Consider the following 22,106-nt stretch of genomic DNA (forward strand, 5'->3'; position numbering starts at 1 on the left):
TCACTGTCTCCTAAGCTTGCCTGTGTCCTCGGCCCCGCGCTTCAGCTGCGCTCAGAGGCCAACGCCGGCGTCGCAGGGTCTGCCTGGGTAAAGAGCAGACAAGGTGACGTGGCAGCGCTGGAACTTGAGGGGACCCTCCCTCCTCCTCCTTCTCCTCCCTGACTCACCTCAACTCCTCGGCCGTTATCCAAGCCTACCTGGATGGGGCCTTCACAAGGAGAAGATCAAGGCTCCATCACAGACTCCTGGAATGCTCCCGGAGGGCTCACGGGTGAGGTGACGCGGGTCTGTCGTCCCGTTGGTGAGAGGGGAGCTCGGCCTCCTGCGAGTGGACTCCCTAAAACGCACAAGAACGGAGGCTTAGAGTTGCACCAGCGAGTGAGGCTTGAACAATAGCAACGGCTTCTGTCCACCCGTCACTGCTCACCTCGCCCACGTCAGCTTGACTGCTGAGATCCGGCTTCACCACCTAAAAATAAAGACAAAGAACAGAGCTGTAACACAGCCATCATTTACACCTCCCCTGCAAACAGAAACAGGGACTGACCTTCTCAGGGGAGCCCCCTCACCCAGGATGGGGGGCTCTGCCACAGATTTCATCTCTCTGCATCTGAAACAGAGTCAGGACAAAAGTCAGAGTGCTGCAGGATACCTTGACAGCTCCAGACATCTTGTGGCAATCTAGGAATACCCTCTACAGTCTAACCACACCCCACATCACAAATTTCAAGCCCCCAGGACTATTACCCTCGTACCCCTACACCCAGACTGAGCAGCAAGGCAGAGCAGCTCCGGGCCAAACACACACCAACACCCGTGACACAGCACAGGACAAACGAGGGGACGCAACAGGGACAGAAAACTCTGGGCAAGAAGAATGACCCTGAGGGTCCAGAGAACTCGGAATGAGATGACCGAGGTAAGATGGAAGGTGAGCTGGCCAGGCTCAGAGAACCCTGCAGGAACAAGATGCCATCGGGATGACTTATCCCAAGAGACGCAGAGATGGATGCCCGAGAATCCTACGGTCAGAATCCTCCACCTGTCTTTGCATTCTCACAAGACCTAACCCGCCGGAATGGATCAGGGCGGTGCACGGCTGTCAGTACAGCTCAGAACAAGACCTGAAAAGGCATCGGACTGGATGCTTGTGAAGAGAGATGGATTCTGATGAGTGTCCGAGCAGCTGAGACAAAGGCACCTGGCTGAGGAGCACAGAGATCAGAAATGCTAAGACTGATGCCAGGGGTTTGGACAGGCCCCTGAAAGGACTAAAGGAAAAGACAAGACACCAAACAGACAGAGTGCACAACAGACAAGTGACACAACACACACCAGGACTGCTCTGCCCTGCACACCTCAGCACTGACATGAAAAATGAGACTTTCCCTTCACGTAGCCTAAGGGGTCACATCTTGGTGCCCCCAACTCCAAATCTGACTTAAAAAACCCCTCCCGGTGATCCCTGCCCTGGCATCCTGCTTTCATCCCCTCTGTGAGCCACAGCCCTCCACTTATCTCTCAGGCATCCAGGGAGGCAAATCCCTGCCAGGTCCAAAGAAGGCCGCCTCTGCCTCAGGAAAATTCCTGCTGTCGCCGGGCTGTCGTCTCTTAGTCAGCTACAACAAAAAAAACCAAACATGAATGCGTGATCTTAGCAGCCCATCACCCAAAACCCGACAATTCTGCTACTCACCGTCTCCTAAGCTTGCCTGTGTCCTCGGCCCCGCGCTTCAGCTGCGCTCAGAGGCCAACGCCGGCGTCGCAGGGTCTGCCTGGGTAAAGAGCAGACAAGGTGACGTGGCAGCGCTGGAACTTGAGGGGACCCTCCCTCCTTCTCCTCCCTGACTCACCTCAACTCCTCGGCCGTTATCCAAGCCTACCTGGATGGGGCCTTCACAAGGAGAAGATCAAGGCTCCATCACAGACTCCTGGAATGCTCCCGGAGGGCTCACGGGTGAGGTGACGCGGGTCTGTCGTCCCGTTGGTGAGAGGGGAGCTCGGCCTCCTGCGAGTGGACTCCCTAAAACGCACAAGAACGGAGGCTTAGAGTTGCACCAGCGAGTGAGGCTTGAACAATAGCAACGGCTTCTGTCCACCCGTCACTGCTCACCTCGCCCACGTCAGCTTGACTGCTGAGATCCGGCTTCACCACCTAAAAATAAAGACAAAGAACAGAGCTGTAACACAGCCATCATTTACACCTCCCCTGCAAACAGAAACAGGGACTGACCTTCTCAGGGGAGCCCCTCACCCAGGATGGGGGGCTCTGCCACAGATTTCATCTCTCTGCATCTGAAACAGAGTCAGGACAAAAGTCAGAGTGCTGCAGGATACCTTGACAGCTCCAGACATCTTGTGGCAATCTAGGAATACCCTCTACAGTCTAACCACACCCCACATCACAAATTTCAAGCCCCCAGGACTATTACCCTCGTACCCCTACACCCAGACTGAGCAGCAAGGCAGAGCAGCTCCGGGCCAAACACACACCAACACCCGTGACACAGCACAGGACAAACGAGGGGACGCAACAGGGACAGAAAACGCTGGGCAAGAAGAATGACCCTGAGGGTCCAGAGAACTCGGAATGAGATGACCGAGGTAAGATGGAAGGTGAGCTGGCCAGGCTCAGAGAACCCTGCAGGAACAAGATGCCATCGGGATGACTTATCCCAAGAGACGCAGAGATGGATGCCCGAGAATCCTACGGTCAGAATCCTCCACCTGTCTTTGCATTCTCACAAGACCTAACCCGCCGGAATGGATCAGGGCGGTGCACGGCTGTCAATACAGCTCAGAACAAGACCTGAAAAGGCATCGGACTGGATGCTTGCGAAGAGAGATGGATTCTGATGAGTGTCCGAGCAGCTGAGACAAAGGCACCTGGCTGAGGAGCACAGAGATCAGAAATGCTAAGACTGACGCCAGGGGTTTTGACAGGCCCCCGAAAGGACTAAAGGAAAAGACAAGACACCAAACAGACAGAGTGCACAACAGACAAGTGACACAACACACACCAGGACTGCTCTGCCCTGCACACCTCAGCACTGACATGAAAAATGAGACTTTTCCTTCACGTAGCCTAAGGGGTCACATCTGGGACATCCCCAGCTCCAAACCCGACTCAAAAAAATCCCTCCCGCTGACCCCTGCCCTGGTACCCCGCTTTCATCCCCTCTGTGGCTCCAAGCCCTCCACTTATCTCTCAAATGTCTGGGGAGGTGAATCCACGCTGGGCGCCAAAGAAGGCCGCCTCTCCCTCAGAAAAATTCCTCCCGTCACTGGGCTGCTGTCTCCTAGTCAGCTACGATAAAGAAAACCAAATATCAAAGCATAATCTTAGCCGCACATCAGCCAAAACCCAGCAGCTCTGCTACTCACCGTCTCTTAAGCAGCACCGGGTCCTCGGGCCCCGTGCGTGCGTCAGCTGAGCTCGGAGGCCGACGCTCGCAGCGCCAAAGCCTTAGAGGCGTTACTGGCACCGAGCCCACCCACCGTGGCCTCCATTAGGGCTGTGAGCATCCCCGGTTAGAGCAGGACAGGAACGCAGGGTGGACATCCCCGGTGAACCTCAACCCTGTGGACTCTGCCCCACCACTGTCACTTCCTGCCTGGCCCTAGCTTAGGGCTACTGCCTGCACCTCTCAGGACTTCTGGCCTTGTCTTGCGTTAGGATTGCTGCCGGCACCTGCTCTCAGGGAAACGGTGTTGGCAGCAGCGCTGTGAGGGCCGGGATGCCTGTACTCTGACTTGTATCCTAGGCTGTACCCCTGATTTTCACTGTGTGTTCTCTAGTCCTTGAGTCCTTTACCTCAGCCTCTGTGTGTATCACTGTAACCTCCCCCCTTCTGAACCCTGCTTCTTCAGAGCCCTAGACCTTGCAGCCGGGGACGCTCTGCACCGTTAGGGTCCCAAGAGCTGTCCCGCACGCAGGACAGGTACATCCACAGTTGTTCCCTGCCTACCCTAAGAAACGTGGCCCTGAGACAGGGCAGAGGCTGACAGAGCCGAACTCTTTGCGGTGGCAAAAGGCACGAAGCCTTACCAACCGCCGCCTCGAGAGGGAATCAGGAGCACTTCCACCGGCTGCGGAGAGACAGGGAATCCCAGGGTGGGTGGGGCGGGAAACCCCCGTTATCCCCAGCCCTGTTGGATCCTGCTCCCCACTATCGCTTCCTGCCTGGCCCTAGCCTGACTGTGTCTGCACAGGTCAGAGCTTCTGGTGTGTTCCTGCACTAGGGCTGCTGCCTGCACCTGCTCTCAGGGGAAGTGTGCTGGTAGCAGTGCTGTGAGGGCCGCTACACCTGTACTCTGACTTGTATCCTAGCCTGCTCCCCTGAGTTTCACCGTGTGTCCTCTAGTCCTTGAGTCCTTTACCTCAGCCTCTGTGTGTGTGGCTACACCTCCCCCCTTCTAAACCCAACTTCTTTAGAGCCCTGCACCTCGCAGCCAGGCCTTCTGGCATTGTCCTGCATAAGGGCTCCTGCCTGTACCTGCACTCAGGGAAACGGGCATGTCTTTAGGGCTACTCCTTCGGGTCTGGGGTAGGGGTGGGGTCGGGCTGGTACACCTGTACTCTCAATTGGCACATCTTGGACATCCCTATCTCCACACCTGACTCAAAAACCCCTCCTGACAAGTCCTGACCCAGCACTCCACTTTCATCCCCTCTGTGGCTCTGAACCCTCCACTTATCTCTTGGACGTCTGGGGATGAGAATCCACGCCGGGTGCCAAAGAAGGCCGCCTCTCCCTCAGGGAAACTCCTGCTGTCGCCGGGCTGTCGTCTCTTAGTCAGCTACAACAAAGAAAACCAAACATGAATGCGTGATCTTAGCAGCCCATCACCCAAAACCCGACAATTCTGCTACTCACTGTCTCCTAAGCTTGCCTGTGTCCTCGGCCCCGCGCTTCAGCTGCGCTCAGAGGCCAACGCCGGCGTCGCAGGGTCTGCCTGGGTAAAGAGCAGACAAGGTGACGTGGCAGCGCTGGAACTTGAGGGGACCCTCCCTCCTTCTCCTCCCTGACTCACCTCAACTCCTCGGCCGTTATCCAAGCCTACCTGGATGGGGCCTTCACAAGGAGAAGATCAAGGCTCCATCACAGACTCCTGGAATGCTCCCGGAGGGCTCACGGGTGAGGTGACGCGGGTCTGTCGTCCCGTTGGTGAGAGGGGAGCTCGGCCTCCTGCGAGTGGACTCCCTAAAACGCACAATAACGGAGGCTTAGAGTTGCACCAGCGAGTGAGGCTTGAACAATAGCAACGGCTTCTGTCCACGAGTCACTGCTCACCTCGCCCACGTCAGCTTGACTGCTGAGATCCGGCTTCACCACCTAAAAATAAAGACAAAGAACAGAGCTGTAACACAGCCATCATTTACACCTCCCCTGCAAACAGAAACAGGGACTGACCTTCTCAGGGGAGCCCCCTCACCCAGGATGGGGGGCTCTGCCACAGATTTCATCTCTCTGCATCTGAAACAGAGTCAGGACAAAAGTCAGAGTGCTGCAGGATACCTTGACAGCTCCACACATCTTGTGGCAATCTAGGAATACCCTCTACAGTCTAACCACACCCCACATCACAAATTTCAAGCCCCCAGGACTATTACCCTCGTACCCCTACACCCAGACTGAGCAGCAAGGCAGAGCAGCTCCGGGCCAAACACACACCAACACCCGTGACACAGCACAGGACAAACGAGGGGACGCAACAGGGACAGAAAACTCTGGGCAAGAAGAATGACCCTGAGGGTCCAGAGAACTCGGAATGAGATGACCGAGGTAAGATGGAAGGTGAGCTGGCCAGGCTCAGAGAACCCTGCAGGAACAAGATGCCATCGGGATGACTTATCCCAAGAGACGCAGAGATGGATGCCCGAGAATCCTACGGTCAGAATCCTCCACCTGTCTTTGCATTCTCACAAGACCTAACCCGCCGGAATGGATCAGGGCGGTGCACGGCTGTCAGTACAGCTCAGAACAAGACCTGAAAAGGCATCGGACTGGATGCTTGTGAAGAGAGATGGATTCTGATGAGTGTCCGAGCAGCTGAGACAAAGGCACCTGGCTGAGGAGCACAGAGATCAGAAATGCTAAGACTGATGCCAGGGGTTTGGACAGGCCCCCGAAAGGACTAAAGGAAAAGACAAGACACCAAACAGACAGAGTGCACAACAGACAAGTGACACAACACACACCAGGACTGCTCTGCCCTGCACACCTCAGCACTGACATGAAAAATGAGACTTTTCCTTCACGTAGCCTAAGGGGTCACATCTGGGACATCCCCATCTCCAAACCCGACTCAAAAAAATCCCTCCCGCTGACCCCTGCCCTGGTACCCCGCTTTCATCCCCTCTGTGGCTCCAAGCCCTCCACTTATCTCTCAAATGTCTGGGGAGGTGAATCCACGCCGGGTGCCAAAGAAGGCTGCCTCTCCCTCAGAAAAATTCCTCCCGTCACTGGGCTGCTGTCTCCTAGTCAGCTACGATAAAGAAAACCAAATATCAAAGCATAATCTTAGCTGCACATCAGCCAAAACCCAGCAGCTCTGCTACTCACCGTCTCTTAAGCAGGACCGGGCCCTCGGGCCCCGTGCGTGCTTCAGCTGAGCTCGGAGGCCGACGCTCGCAGCGCCAAAGCCTTAGAGGCGTTACTGGCACCGAGCCCACCCACCGTGGCCTCCATTAGGGCTGTGAGCATCCCCGGTTAGAGCAGGACAGGAACGCAGGGTGGACATCCCCGGTGAACCTCAACCCTGTGGACTCTGCCCCACCACTGTCACTTCCTGCCTGGCCCTAGCTTAGGGCTACTGCCTGCACCTCTCAGGACTTCTGGCCTTGTCTTGCGTTAGGATTGCTGCCGGCACCTGCTCTCAGGGAAACGGTGTTGGCAGCAGCGCTGTGAGGGCCGGGATGCCTGTACTCTGACTTGTATCCTAGGCTGTACCCCTGATTTTCACTGTGTGTTCTCTAGTCCTTGAGTCCTTTACCTCAGCCTCTGTGTGTATCACTGTAACCTCCCCCCTTCTGAACCCTGCTTCTTCAGAGCCCTAGACCTTGCAGCCGGGGACGCTCTGCACCGTTAGGGTCCCAAGAGCTGTCCCGCACGCAGGACAGGTACATCCACAGTTGTTCCCTGCCTACCCTAAGAAACGTGGCCCTGAGACAGGGCAGAGGCTGACAGAGCCGAACTCTTTGCGGTGGCAAAAGGCACGAAGCCTTACCAACCGCCGCCTCGAGAGGGAATCAGGAGCACTTCCACCGGCTGCGGAGAGACAGGGAATCCCAGGGTGGGTGGGGCGGGAAACCCCCGTTATCCCCAGCCCTGTTGGATCCTGCTCCCCACTATCGCTTCCTGCCTGGCCCTAGCCTGACTGTGTCTGCACAGGTCAGAGCTTCTGGTGTGTTCCTGCACTAGGGCTGCTGCCTGCACCTGCTCTCAGGGGAAGTGTGCTGGTAGCAGTGCTGTGAGGGCCGCTACACCTGTACTCTGACTTGTATCCTAGCCTGCTCCCCTGAGTTTCACCGTGTGTCCTCTAGTCCTTGAGTCCTTTACCTCAGCCTCTGTGTGTGTGGCTACACCTCCCCCCTTCTAAACCCAACTTCTTTAGAGCCCTGCACCTCGCAGCCAGGCCTTCTGGCATTGTCCTGCATAAGGGCTCCTGCCTGTACCTGCACTCAGGGAAACGGGCATGTCTTTAGGGCTACTCCTTCGGGTCTGGGGTAGGGGTGGGGTCGGGCTGGTACACCTGTACTCTCAATTGGCACATCTTGGACATCCCTATCTCCACACCTGACTCAAAAACCCCTCCTGACAAGTCCTGACCCAGCACTCCACTTTCATCCCCTCTGTGGCTCTGAACCCTCCACTTATCTCTTGGACGTCTGGGGATGAGAATCCACGCCGGGTGCCACAGAATGCCGCCTTGCCCTCTGGGAATTTCCTGCTGTCACCGGGCTGCTGTCTCTTATTCGGCTACAAGAAATAAAACAAACATCGATGTATGATCTCAGCAGATCTGTTGGCCAATCGGTCAGGGTGTAAGAGAAGTGGACCACCTAAAACACACAAACAATAACATATGCTGAAGAGTTACACCAGAAACACCACCACACTTAACTGCATAAATATATAAATTTTCAAACAGACAACCCCAAAAAAATTCCAGCAAAAAAAGCTAACTCTTATCACCCCTAGTCAAACTACTGAATATAATAAAAACACCATGTCCAAACCCCTTAATAATACTCCAGAACATATACTCAGAGCCCCCCCAAAGTTAAAGACTTCCCTCTAGCCAAATAAAAAGGAAAAAGCCCATGTCTTGCGACCCATATTAATTCATTAACTTAAAACTTTAAAAATAAACATTAAAGTTTAAACCTTTAGACAACACTAGCACACCATAGACGCCAATCCCATCACTACATGCCAAACCAAAACTTATTTCAACCTTTTGTGCTGCTGCTGCTGCTCGGCACAAAGGTTTGTCCCTCAGCACCTCCTGAAGTAATGTTCCACATCCAAGGCCTCCCCCAGCCCTGTGAGATGAACTCACCATCCTTCCATGAGCCTCACCTGGGAGCCCAGCATAAACCCCTCTCCTCCCGCAGCTCCGTGCCAAACTCAGCTCGGGCTCCCCTCTTAAAGCAGTGCTGGCAGGACCCGCCCCCTCGTTATCCTGTACAGCTTACACCTGTCCCCTCATCAGTGTGACAGCTCTCACCTGGGGCTGCTCTGTCCCCTCAATCAGCCTGTGACAGCTCTCACCTGCAGCTGCTGCCAGTCCCAGCTGCTCATTTCCTGGACATTGCACTGTGTGCACTGACACGCTGGGGCACCGGGCTTTCCTTGCTGTGAATAAGGACCCCTCTGCTCCTGCACGTGCCCAAGGCTGAAACTGGGATTCCACCTCCTAAATTCCGTTTGTGTGAGGTTCACAATTCCTAAGGAAATTTCCCAGCAATCGTTACCCTTCATTTACATTTTCTCCTTTGGAATCATCACTACCTTGTCTTTCTGTGCAAGGGTTCCAAACGTTCATTGGGAGTTCAGTAGCTGGGTTGGCTTGTTTATAACTTAGCTGACAATCCCAGGCTAAATCCAAACACCCAGAATTACAGGCAAATACGGAGACAGTTTATAGATACTGCCCTCCCCTGGTAGGTAGCTCTTCCTTGCACTTCCCTGGAGCAGATTTACTCCATCCTTTCTTCCCAAAAGCACCTCTCCAGCACAAATCCCACTTCTTGGACACAAACCAAACAGAAATCTACTACAGCGCGGCCTGGGGGGGGGCCGGGGTGGAGCCCAAGGCCACTGTCCAACCAGTGCTGCCTCTGGCTCCTCGTTATTTACACTGAGAGCATATTGTAGGACGCTCTGCAGCCTTTCTTTGCCATTCTGTATTGGAAAGAGGATGGATAGTAATGACACACACGTCCACAAACAGTCTTTACGGTTCTTCAAAAAGTTAATAATGCCTGTAATAAAAATGGTAAGTAATATTGTGTCTCAGATTGTTTAAGAAAGTGGAAGTTCGAGCTTTAATGTCCTCCTGAGAGACGCTGAATAAAATCTGTCCCCTGAGTTTGCACACAGAAATAAAATACCGATTTTTTTGATCAAACAAGTTAGGTCTGTATGAAAACAGCTGAGGAGGCTTTCATGGCTCAGTGTGATAATGGCAGAGCACAGAACATTAAAGATGGAATGTTAGTTCCCTGAATTAATGCCCTGATGGAGATAAATTCTTTTGCAAAGAGACACAATAGTTTCCTCTCCTTGTTTCTGAGTTCCCGAGCGATCCTGTAATTCCTAACCTGCACGAGTGCAGACCCATCTGACACGGGTAAGTGACATATCCGGCTCCTGGGCTCCAAGCCACGTGTCCCCGATGTCAACGGAAGTCAGGAACACAAAAACAGCTGTGGAAGAAAGTTGAGAGAAAAATCAGAACATATATTCTTCCCTTTCCACACAGTAATACCAAGCCAAGCTGTTCACCTCCAGGATTATGTTTTTAAATGGCTCCCTAACTACTTTTCCTAGATGGAAAATCTGGAGTGGCTTTGCCCATGCAAAACTAATGATCCTACTCACAAGAAGGAACAAACCAGTCTCCTGTTAAACAAAACAGTTTGAAATCTGACCTGTCAGCTGCTATCATTGACCAGCAATAGCAGTCAGCATCCAGGCCTAAGTGGACATTTTTTTGCAGACTATCTCCCCTCTTGAAATCATTTTGGGTTTTTTTTTTTTTACACCTTTTGTTTCATTTTAGTCCTTGTGTCCCAACACAAAATTTTGTGTCCTAACACGATCAACAACAAATACAGAATTAGCTCAATAAAACCGCACTTTTCTGATGGAAATGTCACCTCTAGAAACTGCAAGGTTTTTATAGGAATACTGTCTCAAGAATTCAGTAACTTCAGGTATTCCATACAACATGATCCTGAGATTGCTTGGGCATCCAGAGTTTATAGTATTGGCTGAACTGGTAGAGCTGAGGATACTTAACAACTTTCAGGGACTTGAGATCTTTATCATAGGGCTGGAACATCAAGCAGAGAGCAAGTGGTTCTCTCTGAGAGGGCAGGAGGTCAGTGAAAACAGCAACAAGGTACTCCACGATGCGTGCTCCTAGAAAAGTAAAAATAAATTAAACTATTAACATGAGCACAGACACTGGGGCAACCCTCATTCCTTTGGGCCTCGGCAGCAGCCCACAAAGCATCACTCAGAAAAGTATTGAATAAGATCAAGAAGTGTTTGTAGTGACCTAGACAAATGTTCCTGACCACTGAGATACCTGAAAAATCCTCCACACATCAGTACTTGCTGAAGTAAATAATCCACCCTCACTGTGTTGTGCTAAATATGCCTGTATTTCAACAGCAAAACACCCCTGCCAAGCCCCACCTCAGCGAAGAGCTGATTTGCACCGGGGGCACGCACCCCAGTGAACGTGTGCAAGTTAAATAGAATTTTCTTTCAGAATTGGGACTTCCAGTCCACCCCCGGTGCTACTCGATCGCCAAATACACCCAGAGAACGCAGTGAGGTGCTGTGGAGTTGGCAAGTCCTGCTCCAAGCCCGCCTGATGCCCCTGGGACTCCAGCGCTTTCTTCAAGGAGGTGGCAGAACTTTGCCACCAGAGCTTCATTTCTGAAATAGTTTTCTTTGGAAAATGCATCCATTTCCTATTTAACAGCGCAGTCCTCTCTCCCTGATCTCGGAAGAGCTGCCTACAGCCATGGAAACCACTTTCCTCTCCTGGTCTCCACACTCTGTCCTTTAAAACACTGTGTTACTGAAGCCAACTACCTCCAGACCCAGACTGTCCATGCAGGGACAGTGTCTCTTCTCTTCAAGGTCAGGGAAAAGTGGCAGAGGCACCTACAGAGCTTCAATGCCTCTCTTGAGCAAGAAACACCATGGATTTGAATCTCCTTCTGCTTGCAGGGAAGATAATGTCATGTCTTAAGCTAAAAAACGATAAATGGTAAAAAAATTATTAAAAATGGGTAAAAATGATGCCACTTCTCACTCCACTGGTAGAAATGACACATTAAACCAAAAAATCTGTACCTGTTCCAGTTTCAGACTGAAGCAACAGCATATTCCTGGCTTCCAACGCAGCAGAAACAACAGCACTGAAGGGAAATGTTTGGACAATCACATCTTCATTTAAAGAGAGCCCAATTTCTTCATCTAAGCCATCACTGCCCTCGCTCAGGACATCCACCATATAATCAGGACATCTAATAAGTGAAGAAAAAAATCTAAGCAGAGGATCTAGACTAACTGGGAAAACAACAGAGGCAGAACGCAACACTCCAGGAATATAAGGCATTTTTTTTAAATTCAATCCCTCCAAAAAAAAAAAAAAAATCAAAGAAAGGATGAAAGCCCCATTTGTCACGCAATACATTGTTAAGTGCAACACAAAAATCACAGCTGAACTTCACTCTGCCTGTCAATGCTGCTGTCCAGCACAGGCTGCCCAGAGAAGCTGTCGCTGCCCCTGGATCCCCGGCAGTGCCCAAAGCCAGGCTGGATGGGGCTTGGAGCACCCTGGGCTACTGAAAGGTCTCCCTGTCCATAGCAGGGGGTGGAACTGACAAGCTTTAAGGGGCCTCCCCATCCAAACCATTCTGGGATTCCACAATTCTATGAACAGCCCCAGGCAGAAGGACTAAATTTCCATTTGAGTTCAAAAATGCTGCTGCAAGAGCATGAATAGAGACTTCAAATACTGTTAAAGTGGCACAACCACATCAGAAATTACTTTTGGGGGTTAAAGTGGTAACTGCAACTCCAACTTCTACTTCTGATACCAAGTTCACATGGAGGGCTGAGTCCTGGAGGTCCTTACTTAACAGGATTTCTATAGTTATCCATCCCCAGTTTGCTTACTGGGGATAGAAAATGTAGCCCCAAGTCGTGAAATTGTGTTTGAGGAGTCACCACATACCAGCAATGTGAGAGACGGGGATGCTGATGTTATCAGAGTCCTGTTTAATTAAACACGGTGACCTGGAGCATGCTGGCTTCCTGAACCAGGTCTGCTGCCTTGTCTGTGCAGGGGCAGGGCTCTGGCACCAGCTTCAGCAGGATCTGTCAGCAAAGGTGGAGAGGAAGGTAAGTGCGCTGGCTGTCAAGCGCAGGGGAAGCATATGCTGCTAAGAAAGACCGTGTGCAAAAAGGTGTTGGAAGATGGGCAGGTTTTAGAAGGACAACTTCCATATCACTTCTGCAGCATTCTGTCTACGGTTCCTTCTCTGCATGGGAGTGGAAAAAAGAAAGGTCCACTGCAATTTGGCATCCAGATTGCTACCACAGACTGAGTCCCTGGGGAGACCGCACTGGAAATGAAGCACTGGGCATTCAACATCCTGAAGAGTAACAGCAAGTGTCAGCTTTCCTTGTAAAAGACCACAATTCACTGAGGTCTGATAATTTTGGCACCTAAAGAGGAGATAAAAGGTACCACACATATGGCTCTCTACACTTATACCAACAATGCTGTAATAAGAACTGATCCTTTTGGATTGCATTTTCCTGCAAATAATTTTCCTGTCCTCCCATTTGAGACAAGAATGATGCCACCTCTGTATAAAGAACCCCAAACAATGCTTTTCTGAGAATCCATTCACTGGTCTTTGACAGGTTTCTCAACAACAGAACAAAATCTCTAGTTCCCACCAACATTATTCTTTGCATTGTTCATCCAGCTAATTTGAACACTGTTACCCTTTCCAAAAACTGAATCACTGCTTCCTTCTGGTCTTCTTTTGCATTATCCAAATGTTCCAGCCAAACTGAAAGTTCCCTTCCATGTGTACTCAAACACGCCACTGTCACGTAAAACCTGTCCAGGAAACAAAGGGGGAGGTGTGTAAATAAACCTCAAAACACCTCAAATACAAAACTCCAAGAGATGCAGATCTTTTTGTACAGTAACTTCATGATCCCTTCTTTTGGGAAAGGAAAGAGGAAGCGCAGGTCGATGAAAAGAAGTACCTGCCACTCTCCTCACCCCCTCAACTCAAGAGGCCTTTTCTTTCCACTCACTAGTGGGACTTGTCAACTGCATAGTGGACAATAAAAACCTTACCTCTATAATTTCTGGAAAGCAGGTTATACTGCTTTCAGAGGGTTGTACATCTTCATGTCATCACAGGCAGAAAAAAAGTGCGCCTTACAAATAGCCTGTAGGACAGTTTAGAAAACTACTGATCTAACAAAGAAAATCATCGCTAAATTAAACCCGAATCCGGTGTCGACCACACAATCATGCAGTAAAGGTATCTGCTGCTTCAAGAACAAATTTTACCATCCTGGCATTTCAGACCTGTGGGATATAGTGAATATCCCGATATTTCAATTCAAATACGTACCCTGAAGATTAATTGTTTGCTGGAAGTTTTCAGATGAGAGTGGGTACTTGTAACAAACATTTTCATCAGTAAATAGAAGACTGATTTTTCACCAGATAGCTTCTCTGTTTCAGAGATGTCCTACAAGAAAAATGTATTAGAATTCCTCTGCTACAGCAACACTGTATAGGACTATGTTGCACTGACAATGATACGCAAGGTAAGCGTGTTACTTTATAGACCTGCCCAAAAGTCCCAAGGCCAGAAACCAGTGGGATCATTTACACTACTTTGCAGTCAATGAGCCAGCATCGTTGCATTCATTTGCAAAATGTTTGCCCGAAAAGCGGAAGAAGACCGTAGTAACAGAAACCCCCAACTATTGAAAGGGCCCGAGACAAAGCAACTTCCCTCATCAATCATATTTCATTCCCTAATCATTCCATGTCTATCCCTGCTACCTCCTCAAAGCCAGGTCCACTCTTTTCTCCTGACATGACAAGCCAAGTCTTGACAGAGTTCTTATTTGACAAGCCTGCAGTAAAATAGAGTTGGGGCCCTGATGGCTTCCACCAATTATGGAGAGCATTAAAAAATGTTGGAATCCTCCTTGGGAAGGGGTGGGACGGCTCCCATCAGTAGCTCATTTCCCTGGTCTGCAGCTCAGGCTTTCCAGACAAGTGGAATCCAGCACACTCTTTCTTGTGAGGGAACATCTCCAGAGACACAAAGAGCTACAGCAACATCCTCCTCCGTTCATCAGGGAGGCAAAAAATGTTTTCCCTGTAAAAAACCTTCCAGCTCAGAAGGGAGTTTTCACTACTGCTAAGACTGTAATTCCTGCTGCTTTACAAAAGGGTCACCCCTAAAATGTCTGGACTAATTTAAAACAAGGCGATGCCAGAGGAAAACATTTGAGGACAACAGAGCAAGCAAACATAACTTTGCACCAGCCTCTTACCTGTACTCTGAACCAGGCAAACTTGTTGGCAGGAAGTTCCAAAGCCACTTTCAGGATCTGGTGCTGCAGAAGAGGAGGGACCTCCTCCCGCAGGCCCTTTCCAGTGACGATACCTGAGGTGTGAACGCAAGAAACAAACTTCACATCGGTCCATCTGCCTGAGACTTCAGAACATTCCTGATTTAGGGTTTAGAACACAACTGTGAGACAAGCTGGCAATTCACAGATCTTCATGTCATGGGATCCCCAGACACACTGCAGCGAAGGCTGGCCAACCCAAGGCGGGAATCCAGCCCTCAGAGGGAGATTTCATCACCTAACCCCAGCACAAAGCACTGGTCGTGCATGGAAATATAAAATCTCTTCTATCAGTCTCAGCAACCTTGAAAAGCTGTGACCTACAGGCAGGACAAAGGACAAACTGGAGAGCAAAATACAGAATTTAACTCAACAAATGCTTATACCACGACAATACTTGCTCCAGACAATGGAACTTCACACTCATGTCTCTCCCTGCATCCCTGCTATCACCAGCTCATGAATAACCTCACTTATTCTTGTGACAGGTCAGGGAGCTCTCGCAGTGCAATCAGAACCTGAGCTGCCCCCATCTGACCTGACATCAGCAGCACAAAGCACTGGTGTCTGAGCCTCTCGGAGCCTGGGTAGGATCTTTGTGGCCCTCATCAGAGAAACAACAACACATTTTAAAAAGTCACCACCCAGGCAATCCAACAGTAAGACCAAACAACAAAAACTTAATAAATAATAAAAACAGAACAGAGAAACTAAAATGGGCTACTTTTAGAAAACAGTTCCTTTATCTCCACAGAAAAGCAAACCTTCCCTTCTGCTGTGGACTTTGTAAACAGCCAGAGAAAACACTGGAGGAAATACAAACCCCCATCACATACCTTTTAGCAGCTTGCTAAAATCAAAGTTGCTTTGTGCTACCAAGTGGGGCACAACCTTCTGATAAAGACATGACCTGAAGCAGTGCAGCTTACAGAAGCAGCATCTCAGCATCATCTGAACCTAAACAAAATATTTCCATAATTGGCTTCTCCTTCCTTCACAGCAAGAGTGGAGTGTCGCACCTCCATTACCCAGCACAAGCATTAGCAACTTTATTTCCAGCACGCTTGCCTAGGAAATGACCTGCCGTCTTCCCAACAGGAATGAGAAAAACACCCACAGAATCCCCAGTTTCCTTCCCCACACCTTCCTGTATGAATACTTTCAAAACTAAATCCACTTATTCGGTGCTTAGATCGAGAGCTGCCGTTTCTAATTTGACTCACAAGTGCTCACACATATAAAGCACAACCTGAGCATCTGAATACTCCCTGTAAGAACCCCACCAGTCCCACTGCTGTTCAGTGCAGGGCTGAACAACAGGAAAAAGCGAAGGAAAGGATATGGTCGTGCTGCCGATTTCTGGGCGCGCTACTTTTAGCTAATGTCAGGTAGGTTTGGCTGGGGAAGTGCACGAGACAGTACACTACAGTTTGTGGCAAATTTATTATTTCACTTAAAAATTTCTCTCTTTCCCTTTCCCCTTTCAAAATAAGACTTGTGAGCGTAAGCTTTTGGCAAGAGGCAGACAACAAATACCTGTCTGAGAGAAACAGCAGTAGCACTTAATGCAACTGTTCACTTCCTAGGAAAAGCCATCTCAGGTTTCAGTTGTAACAGGAGGAGGCATAAAAGCTACTTGTTATCCAGCCATTAATGAAAGCAAGCAAAGCACATGGACCAAAACAATCAGCACCTAACTCTTCCCTGTTAACTTCATCTCCCTCAGGGAGCTAGAAAGAACTGGATGAATGCCACAAATAAACTTTGTTTGCCTGAGTCTCAGCTCCCATTAGAAAGGAATTCTCTAGAGGCCACAATGCAAATAAAGCTGTTAAAGGTGAACTGGGAGTAAGTGACAGCATGATGACCACAGAATGCTGAGGAACTACAGCTGCAGTCCTACAGAACCTAGCTGCCCCACTGGTTTCCAAGCCTTGGACTGTCAGTGCTGACATTTTGCTGCCCCATTAGTGCTCTCTACCTGGTTTGCATTTTAATTAGGTCATGTAAATGACCGTGCCTTAGAAAACAAAAACCCAAATGCAATTATGAAGTACCTTTTAATTCCAGCACCTGTGCCAAGACTGCATTGCCACCAGCAATGAGAAAGGAGAGAGCAAACTGAATACAGGCCATGCGGGCATCTGTTCTCCCCTGGAAACATAAAAATGTAAATATAAAATTAAAAAAAAAGCTGTCAGCACACAGGCGGTACCCAACTGCAGAATCAATACTGCAACTGCTGATTACCTGTACCAGCGCCACAAATGGGTAAATGAAACAACTTCTGTAAACATGCTGCATGCAGCCACAGACCCACATTTACATGCAATACATCCACAGTGTATTCAGCTAAAACGCTTCTGGCATGAAGCAGATCACTTTTACCTAAAAAGGAAAATGTGCTAGTTCACGTGCTCTTCAATTCCAGAGATATGAGACCAGGCCACAGATCTAAAGAAAAAGGAAACATTAACAGCAGTTTCATGCCAAACCCTGCGTCACTGAACCTCCTCACTTGTGCCCTGCTTGGTCAGGTCACAAAAATGCCCATTAAAAGGGGCAAGTATAAAACTACCAACTCAGGCACAGTGGAAGCAGCGACACCCTGACCTGTAACAGCACCACAGGATATGAACAACGGATCACAGAATGGTTCGAGTTGGAAAGGATCCTAAGGATCACCTCATTCACCTCCTGCCATGGGCAGAGATGGCTTCCACTATCCCAGGGTGCTCCAAGCCCTGTCCAACCTGACCTTGGACACTTCCAGGGACAGGGCAGTGACAGCTTCTCTGGGCAACCTGTGCTGGACAGCGTCTCACCACCCTCATGGCCAAGAATCTCCCCCCAATATCCTATGTAAATACACCCTCTTTTAAAAAAAACCTCATCCCTCATCCTATCACTACACTCCCTGACAGAGTCCCCCCATGGTTTACAATTTTTTATAAACCTGCTGTGCAAAATAATCTGCATGTAAAGATGATTCTGTGTATGCAAAAGATAAGGCAGCAGGGACTCATGAAAAGGCTGAAAGAAGAAATATAGAAACAAACAAAATTTTGCTGGAAGCTTTGGGCCTGGTATTTTTGTGTTAAAAACTCACCTCTGATAACCAGCTGTGACACAATTTCATGGAAAGCTGTACAAGAGTAAGACCTTTTGGATGCTTGTTTCCTTGTACCTTACTGGAGCACTTGAGCAGCTTGTGGTCAAAAGACTACACCCAAGCACTCAAAATTAAGGGTGGAGGTACTCCTGCAGACAACTCCTGCAGTGAGGTCAAAACTCGAGGAATCTGACAGTTCCAGAACTATAAAAGGTGGTTCCAGGGAAAAAGGGATGTTTGGTTTTTTGCCTTCCATTTGACTGCTTAATAAAGAAAACGTCTGAATTTTCACCTCACATGGCACAAACCTAACACAAACTTACACATTCACTCTGCAAGTAATCTTTAAAATCTAGAAACAATATGTCAACATTGCAAACAATACTGGATTAATTTTATACTTGCATTTGGAATGACACTTAGATATTCTTGTTCTGGTTTGTGTCAATCCTGACTATTTTTAGCAAACAGGGAGGAAACAAGAGATAGTTTCTTCAGGAAAAAGAGGAGTGACTTCTTCCCCTCACTCACATATTCCTCTTAAGGATTTCCAGTTAGAGATAATTTGGATTATTCTGTTTATCCTTTCAAACACAATTACCCTGTATTAGTACTGAGCAATATCCCCTCTCCAACTTCCATTTATTTCAGTGGGACCAAACCACAAAATGACTGACTAGTTTCCAGGAGTGTACTATCGCTTTCACTCTGTTTTAGACACCAGAAGGACAGTTCACAGAAACTGTACATTTATGTTTCTCCACAGCTCGTTGGCAACACGTAAGGCATTTTCATGTGTCCAGTTAGGCACAGTCAAGGACTTCAGCCTGACACAGGACAGGAAGGGAGAGTTAAGCTCTTGCAGATGAAAATACAACAAACATTGGCAACAGTTTGTTCCCAACAGTTAGCTAAAAATGCTGGTGGAGCCATGGCATAGCATTTCATTGCATGCAGGACCTTAATTTACCTTCTTGCATCTTCTTTCCAACAATCCAGGCAGGTATTTCATTGAAATCGAAATGACTATATAGATCCCTTGCTGAACCCGGGCCCTGAGCCACCATTGCTGACAGCAGTGTAAGGCACCCCTGGCTCATCCTAAAAAGACAAAGCAGAGGGAAAACCTGCAGGTTATTTCCAGGATCATGGTTATACTAATCACCAAACCAACAGATTAAAACTTCAAGAGAAAATAGAAGGGAAGTTAAATAATCAAAGCAATTATTTTAGGTAGTAATAACAGCAGCTGGGAAAGAGGGGTGAGGGAGGAAGGGAGAAGGAAATGCCTTTTCATATTCTTCCCCAAAATTAGGCCATAAGGTGAGGCTGGATGTTCCCTTTATCAAGTAGTTTAAAAGGGTGAAAGTGCCAAAACGAACAACTTTAAGATGACCTGTTCATGGCAGTGGGGCTGGACTACGCAAGCCTTAATTATGATTCTATGAACTCCTAAATTCATAGAGGTCTGCCATTTATTTCAACAGGAATACATAAGAGGACAGCAGACCTCCATCATCTGAACAGCCACTACCATGAACAGATTTGTAACTTGTCCATCGTGCATCTGTCATGGACAATCTGTAAAAAGCCGTGTGGTTCAAGCAGAGATCCCATCTAGACATGCAATAAAGAAAATCCCTCTGCACAGCAAAGAGGTTGCACAGAAAATGCAGAGCATCTCCCACCAGAAATCTGCAGCCCCCTCTGTGCAGGTTCTAGAAGGATTCCTCCAGAACCTGCAATCTTTAAACATTTCATCAGAAGTGCACATCTTGCACAGCCTCAAAATTTGTTTCCAGTTTACACATTTGAGATTCTTTGTCAGGTTAAAAAGCCTGCTGCAATAAGATCAACTGCACAGCTCAGGAAGCACAGCTGTGCCTATGAACTAGGCAAGCAGAGAAAAGGTTTTCCAGTTCTGCTCAAAGACTGAAAGATGAGTCATTTGCCTCGGCCAAGTCAATTTCAGTCTGATTTTTTCTCTGCTTCCCTCTTCCTCCCAGGTCTGTACTGAAATGTCTCTGGCATTTGCAACTTTTTTCCCCATCCACAGGAGCATGAGAAATTGTTTGGTCTGGACTAAATAACAACAGTTATTGAGCAACCTAAAATGACCTCAGTTTTAGGAGACTGAAAAAATTACAGAAAAAGCCAGTCTGAAAGAGAAAAATCTATTATAAACATGGCAACCTGACTCCAAAAAAAATACAGGAAAACAAAGAACTCAAGAGCAGCTCTTTTTGCTGTCACAGGAAGACTGCCCAGCCCTGTTCCACGCAGTACATTCCACCCCACAAATCAAGCAGCAATAAAGTAAGAGGACTCAAGGTACCACCAGTGTTAGCTCTCACCAGGGCAGGCCCAACCGATGAAAACTACACCTTCAGGAAATTATCCTACAGCACTGGATTGTATGATGCATCAGAGCTTTCACTTTGCAAAGACTTCCACAGGCAATTATTTTATGACAAGTGGAAAAGGATTATTAAATAAAGGTGGATTATTAGCAATAACTCAAGATGAATTTTGAAACGTCCCGTACAGTCCCTCCAGATCAACTGACAGAGATTCTCCAGCAGAGCACCAAGAAGACTTACTTGTGATTTTCAGAATACAAAGCAGCATAGACCAGTCTCATATAGGAATGAATCAACTTTCTGACGATGTTCATTCCCACAAATGTGAGCGGTCGCTGGCTGTCCTCAGTAAAATGGCTTCTAGGGCTTGAAAGACTAACAGCATCTGCCGGATAAAAAAGTATGTTAGCATCTGACAATATCAGGTAAGACTTGAAATTATTAGCTGAGCAAATAGTAATAACCACCATCGATAAAGGGTAACCCCACCTCAAGAGGAAAGCTTCCACACACGAAAGTGACATTAACTTTTAGATTCTCTCCCAAATTAATGCTTCCTCTCGGAAAAGATCACTTTGGAGAGCATGTAGTTTCAAGGAATCATTGCTTTAAGAGACGGCTGCTCCTAAGTGGACGACGAAAAACAAAATGTCCCCGAGAAAAACACTGGGGCTGTTCCGGTCTTGCAATTATTTCCCTGCAGAGGAATCCAGAAACCACACAGCACTGGGCTGCGCCCATTACAAACACCAGCCCCTGTGAGCAACGGGATATTGAGGGAAGGCTGTCACTGAACACGACACAGATAAAAATGATACTGGAAGACAAAGAATAGCAGGCGATGGTTAAAAAGCCACACAATACAGTACTATGTTGTAAGCAGTCAGCAATGCTGCACCAGCATTCAGAGTGAAAAATTATTGAACTCTTTGTTCATTCGTCATATTCTGATGAGGATAAATTGTGTCCAGCTAAAATAAGAAAAATGAGGTCAACTTTACCAGCGGCTTCCTAGAAATACTGATATATCAGGGAGATACCTAAGAATATTTACTTTCACCAGACTATTGTTTTGCTTACTTAACTGCTTTTATTGATCCCCTTATTTCCTAAAAGATCTTTTGATAACATTTAAAGAACCTTAACAGCTTGATTTGGACGGGACGATTGGCTGTGTGTGTCATTAAATCCAGGAACATCTATGAACCGAAAAGAGCATCTCCCACTCGGTAGGTGCTTCTGCCACTGCTACTTCCAGAAAAAAAAGAAAAAAACCAAACCAAAGCCATAATCAATTATCAGAGTTATCTACACCACAAAGCATTTATTCACAGAACCACAGAGTATCTTGAGCTGGACCCACAAGGATCATCCAGTCCAACTCCTGGTCCTGCACAGCCACCCCAACAGTCCCACGCCTGACAGCGCTGCCCAAACCTTCCTGGAGCTCTGGCAGCCTTGGCCACTGTGACCATTTTCTGGCAACCTTTTGTCGCTTCTTCTCCAGGGTGGGATTGTTGGGACTGCAGCCGCCAGTCCCTGAATTACAAGCCCCCTGTCCAACTTACTTCACTTTCAGGCTTCCTTTCTCCATCGAGAAGCTTGAATATCTCAGCACACTCCATGGAAATTTTCACGTATCCCTCCACGACATCGTACACTTGGGCCGATGGCAGCGTCCTGGCGACGGACACGAACGTCTCC

At 48.5% G+C, this 22,106-nt stretch overlaps 1 long non-coding RNA gene across 1 annotated transcript; it reads right to left on the reverse strand.

The window, feature by feature from the left end:
* Window positions 1–19,169: 19,169 nt before the first annotated feature.
* On the reverse strand, window positions 19,170–22,106 carry LOC136290751 (uncharacterized). The gene is made up of 2 exons (XR_010721365.1): window positions 21,971–22,106; window positions 19,170–20,787 (listed from the first exon to the last, which is right to left on the reverse strand). It is a non-coding gene; the product is annotated as an uncharacterized lncRNA (long non-coding RNA).

Source organism: Chamaea fasciata, unplaced genomic scaffold (genome assembly GCF_029207755.1).
Source record: "Chamaea fasciata isolate MVZ Bird 193981 ecotype frontalis unplaced genomic scaffold, bChaFas1.0.hap1 SCAF_6, whole genome shotgun sequence".
Classification (NCBI taxonomy): Eukaryota; Metazoa; Chordata; class Aves; order Passeriformes; family Sylviidae; genus Chamaea; species Chamaea fasciata.